This window comes from Schistocerca serialis, chromosome 2 (genome assembly GCF_023864345.2).
Source record: "Schistocerca serialis cubense isolate TAMUIC-IGC-003099 chromosome 2, iqSchSeri2.2, whole genome shotgun sequence".
In the NCBI taxonomy this organism is placed as follows: Eukaryota; Metazoa; Arthropoda; class Insecta; order Orthoptera; family Acrididae; genus Schistocerca; species Schistocerca serialis.
In genome coordinates, this window is record NC_064639.1 from 892,955,744 (window position 1) to 892,961,743 (window position 6,000).

General features: G+C 44.7%; 1 protein-coding gene across 1 annotated transcript in view; it reads right to left on the bottom strand.

The window, feature by feature from the left end:
* The window catches only part of LOC126458231 (BMP-binding endothelial regulator protein), a 711,827-nt gene extending 706,086 nt beyond the window's left edge, over positions 1-5,741 (bottom strand). Inside the window, exon 1 of the mRNA XM_050095129.1 lies at positions 5,595-5,741. The gene's annotated coding sequence lies outside the window, so the exon portion shown is untranslated. The remainder of the gene's footprint in view (positions 1-5,594) is intronic.
* Positions 5,742-6,000: the final 259 nt, after the last annotated feature.

Consider the following 6,000-nt stretch of genomic DNA (forward strand, 5'->3'; position numbering starts at 1 on the left):
CTCTAATTATCGAAATAATTTTTGGGCAAGACATTCAGAATAGTGTCACACGAATCCCTGTCTCTAGCACCAGTTTTGATAGCGAGACTCTCCCAATCTACAATTGGCAAGGTTGGGTCACACCCTACAACAACAGGCATGATCAGGATACTTACTCACGAAATTGTACAAGTTCTCTCTGAACGTCTCTACCACTACATCTCCTGACGCTGGTAGTCTAGGAAAGCTTTCGGTTACCATTTTTGATCCACTATTGATGCTCAACTTCACATCGCGAGATATTGTCGAATTCTTTACTGCGATAAATACGCCGTTATGAGTACGTTAAGCATTAATTATCTGACGCCCAAAAATATCGAATTAATATCTCTTTGCCAGTATTCGGCTGGTTAAATACAGGACGACTTCTTTTTGTTTCCTTGCGTCAAACAAAATATGCAAGATAATGAAGCACCTGCAAGCGAAAGACAAAAGTCCCAGGTTCGAGTCCCGGCTAACCACACAGTTTTAATCTGGCAAGAAGTTTTAAAAGATACGACGACAATGACTTTCATCACATCAAGGACCTATCGAATACTTCCAATGTTTTTGAGACAGCAACATGAAGAGTGGAAAAATGTTTCCAGAAGTGGTTCCAACGTATGCAAAAGTGTACAAATTTTAAAGGCGAATATTTTAAGAAATAATAAACTGATTTTTATCAAAAAATTTTTCTTTCATTGTTTTTGTAAAATAAAGAAACTCGGCCCTAAAATTAGTCTGCACATTTAAGAGCCTCTTTTTCGCTGTAATTTTACTGGACTAATACCGGTGGGAGTTGGTGGATTGAGTGGGTGTCGAATGTGAAGTCGAATACACGTTCACCGCGAAAATAAAAGAATGTGGAAAGAGAGAAACCATCAGAAATGGATGCAGCTGCCGATCTGTGTTCACAATTCAAATTCATTCAGAGAAATTCCCACTCACAATTCGCCCAAAAATTTCTCGTAGCGCACAAATTTGGAGGGAGTTATGTCCAACTCACAAATTAAGCACCCTGTCGCTCCATGAATTTTTAGCAGAATAACAAAACAAAACTCCAACACTTGATGTAGGTTGTATTCTTACACACCAGTATCAAGGCAGCAGCGAATGATGTGAACGTTATGTCTTTTATCTGTAGTCGTAAGTAAACTCATTTGCTGAATGCAGAAAACAAGGCGGGATTCTCTCAGTAATTATTCACACTGAAAGATGAACTTGAAACTTCACGCAGAAAATGGAAATTTCGAGCTAACTGCAGGTACAAGAATGAGTGAAAGCCGACTCCAGCATATTACACTTATTTTCATAAAATTAATGTCCGGTACACAGGAAAAAAACGTACTGTGAAAAGTCTCTTATCATAAATTAAAAATAAGAAATGCTAGGATGCAATGAGGATGGTTTTGCCGAAATGATTAAAGACAATGGAACAAAACACTAATTCACTGTTAAATTACTAATTAGTACTCTAATAATCCATATTTTTCGACACTGATTTTACGTCAAGTAATGCGAGGAAAACTTTATGAAACAGAATCTGCGAGACAAAGAAGTTGAAGCATCCCGAATTGTATTTTCCACACAGATCACGGGGTCCCTGATTCGATTCCCGGCCGGGTCGGTGATTTTCTCCGCCCCGGGACTGGGTGTTTGTGCTGTCCTCATCATCTCATCATCATTCGGGAAATGGAAAGATTTGGAACTTTTACGGGCGCTGATGACCACGATGTTAAGCGTCCCACAAACCATCATCATCATCATCATCATCATCATCATCATCATTCACACATGGAGAAACTGAATCAGTTTCGATCTACATGATCAAGAAGACACCGATCGAGTATAGACAAACACTGCACTTCACATTATTGCGCATGTAAACAAGAATGGTTACACTGCAGTAGATTGACAGAAACGAAATTGTCAAAGTGGTTTATGTTGTGAGAAAGGTTCAGATCTGTTTACAGATTGTAATGAGAGAAATGACTACTTAATCTGCTCGCAATGCAGGATGTAATGTTAATAAACTGGCATGATTATTAGCAGGTACGACGCACGCGTGAGCGAAGGAAAAATGAAACAGGTATTCTTTTACTGAAAATGATAAACTCTTTGGGGTTGGTCTATCGCGCGTAATAAATAGAATGTATTAACGTGTTGCGTCAAACTGGTGTTTAGGTTATCCGTTACAAAAAACCAGATGTGAGAGTTGACGAAATAGTCTAAGATACGTTAACAATCATTGAACTTCCGAGAACACTCTTAGCCGTTTCCAGTTCGTGTATCATAAGTAATTGATCGAATCTATGTAATGCATGAATCCGCCGAGGAAAGAAAATTTGAAAATACTGAAAGCGCTTGTGTGTCAAACTGACGAGCACACATTGACAGTTCCGCAACTGCAAGCGTACCAGTCAGCGAAATTCTCAGAAAATAGCATGTTGTTACCATCTTGAAGAAAAATGACACTCTTGCGGTTAGGGTGCAGTCTATACTACGTCTCTTCAAGAATCTGACACTTCGAAGACAAACACCAAACGATACGAAAATTCTTCGAATACTTAGTAGCATGAAATTATTTCAGCTAATCTATTGCATTTAGTACGCCAAATCGACACCGTCATCGAGAAACTGATATATGAAAATACTTTGTCGTGACGAACGCGCTCGCCTAGCTGACAGACAACTACACTACTGGCCATTAAAATTGCTACACCAAGAAGAAATGCAGATGATAAACAGGTATGCATTGGACAAATATATTATACTAGAACTGACATGTGATTACATTTTCACGCAATTTGGGTGCATAGATCCTGAGAACTCAGTACCTCTGGCCATAATAACGACCTTGATACGCCAAGGCATTGAGTCAAACAGAGCTTGGATGGCGTGTACAGTTACAGCTGCCCATGCAGCATCAACATGATACCACAGTTCATCAAGAGTAGTGACTGGCGTATTGTGACGAGCCAGTTCCTCGACCACCTTGACGAGACGTTTTAAGTTGGTGAGAGATCTGGAGAATGTGTTGGCCAGGGCAGCAGTCGAACATTTTCTGTATCCAGAAAAACCCGTACAGGACCTGCAACATGCGATCGTGCATTATCCTGCTGAAATGTAGGGTTTCGCAGGGATCGAATGAAGGGTAGAGCCACGGGTCGTAACACATCTGAAATGTAACGTCCACTGTTCAAAATGCCGACGATGCGAACAAGAGGTGACCGAGACGTGTAACCAATGGCACCCCATACCATCACGCCGGGTGATACGCCAGTATGGCGATGACGAATACACGCTTGCAATGTGCGTTCACCGCAATGTCGCCAAACAGGGATGCGACCATCATGATGCTGTAAACAGAACCTGGGTTCATCTGAAAAAATGAAGTTTTGACATTCGTGCACCCAGGTTCGTCGTTGAGTACACCATCGCAGGTGCTCCTGTCTGTGATGCAGCGGCAAGGGTAACCGCAGCCATGGTCTCCGAGCTGATAGTCCATGCTGCTGCTAACGTTGTCGAACTGTTCGTGCAGATGGTTGTTGTCTTGCAAAGGTCCCCATCTGTTGACTCAGGGATCGCGACGTGGCTGCACGATCCGTTACAGCCATGCGGATAAGATGCCTGTTATCTCAACTGCTAGTGATACGAAGCCGTTGGGATCCAGCACGGCGTTCCGTATTACCCTCCTGAAATCACCGATTCCATATTCTGCTAACAGTCATTGGATCTCGACCAACACGAGTAGCAATGTCGCGATACGATAAACCGCAATCGCGATAGGCTACAATCCGACCTTTATCAAAGTCGGAATCGTGATGGTAGGCATTTCTCCTCCTTACACGAGGCATCACAACAACGTTTCACCAGGCAACGCCGGTCAACTGCTGTTTGGGTATGAGAAATCGGTTGGAAATTTTCCTCACGTCATCACGTTGTAGGTGTCGCCACCGGCGCCAACCTTGTGTGAATGCTCTGAAAAGCCTATCATTTGCATATCACAGCATCTTCTTCCTGTCGGTTAAATTTCACGTCTGTAGCACGTCATCTTCGTGGTGTAGCAATTTTAATGGCCAGTAGTGTAGTTGTTCGAGGCGCAAATCCACTCACGAGTGTTAGCGAAAATCTCTGAGGAATGCATTGTTGATACCACATTGGAGAAAAATGGATTTCTTACGGCTGGTGTATCGCCTGCACCCAGACAGAGCTTGCGTAACGTGTGATAAACTGAAGTTCTTGGTACATCGGACACTTTTGAAAACACGCGTCAAGCTGAACAGATAAGTTGTCGGGTACGTAAGTGCATGAATGAAATTTTCTGATACGCTATCAGTGTGTAATGAACAAGCCATTGCTGCAACAGGAGAAATTGACCTCTCGAACGAACAGCATCTGGATCTGCACGCCAAGAACAAAAGCGAAGTGTGTGGCAGAGGGTAATTTTTATTACAGCTTATGTAGAGTATTTTTCTCGTTCTTTTCACGGACTGCTCTTACACCAGTGTGCGATGTTTTTATCTAATTTTATCTGCACAATCTCTGCTTAATATTCCTAGTTTACGACCTGGAATGCGGTTCTTTTGTCTCTGTGAACAGTTTCTCGAGAGTTTTACAGTGACTTTCTTCGAGTGTCAGTTTGCAGTCAAGCGAGCTTGTGACTGTTCGTATCGCTCTTCTGTGTACAAGCTCGATGTCACCTGTTAATTCGATTTGATAAGGGTCCTATACATCCACCAAGTTTTAAGTAAGGGTCGTAAAAGTGTTTCGTATGTAATCATTTTGTTGACAAATTACAGTCTCCCAATATCTTACAAATGAATCGTGGCCTACAGTTTGTGGTAGTTGCGTTTCATACCTCCACACAGTGTTGCTTCCAAATCTTTACGCGAAATGGCACACTCTGGTTTTGGGTAATTAATTCTGTAGCTGGAAAAGACACACTTTTACGTTTCTCGCGAAGAATCCAACTTTGTATTTCTCTACATCAAGAGCAAGTTGTCAATGTTGGTATCAAGCTGATATTTTTTCGAGATTTAATAGGATACTGAAATTTTCCCATGTAGGAAAGATTCGGGATTCTAGTCCCGAACCGGCACACAGTTTTCGTCTTCCAAGAAACTTGAAGACGACGCAACACGCTGGATATTACTGCAGTTTTACGGGATAGTGTTTCCACAGAAGCAACTGCATAATCTGACAAAAATCTGAGACTGTAACAAAAGCTATGCGCTCTGTTGTCGATGTTAACACGAAAAAGACTGGTCCTGTTACCCATCCCTCGGGTACAACAGCTATTATAGACGATTATCACTCCGGGAGAACATGCAACTTCTTGAACCGTCGGAAAGGTTTCGATCCAGCAGATGTCGCCAGCGTAACACTGGAGAAATGGTCACAGAAGAAGAACGTTGGCTGTAGTGTATGTCGGACAGTTACGAGAAAGCTGATACGTGTGAGTTTCGGCGTGCGGCGGCGACGTTGCAGCGGCGTGCCGAGAGGAGAGTAAACATTATAGCGGAGCTGTCACACGGCGTGTGTGCTGAGAGGCGGGGACACGCGTCGCACAGTACCTTGGCTCGGCGAGGCAGCAGCGGGTCAGCGGGCAGCTGGCTGGCGTCCGTCTGGCAGCTGGTCTGCGCGTCGAGCACGTGACACGCGGCGACCTGGAACTGGAGGCGCTGGAGCCGTCCGGAGAGCACAGTCCGCAGCGCGCGGCGACCGGCCGTCCACTGGCCGCGGGCTGGCGCGGCCGCCGCCGCTGCGCCGGCCCGACCTGCCCCCACCACCTCCCCCACTCTCCCCCTCCCCCACTCTTTCTCTCTCTCTCTCTCGTTACTCTCTCCAGACACGCGCACTGGCCGCGCGGCCTCCGCTACCAGCGGCCGCAATTATCGCTGCCGGCACGGGACTGCGACCGCCACGGCGCCCGTGCGGCTGCGACTGGCCCCACAGTTACGATGATCCAGTCGAGGCGAG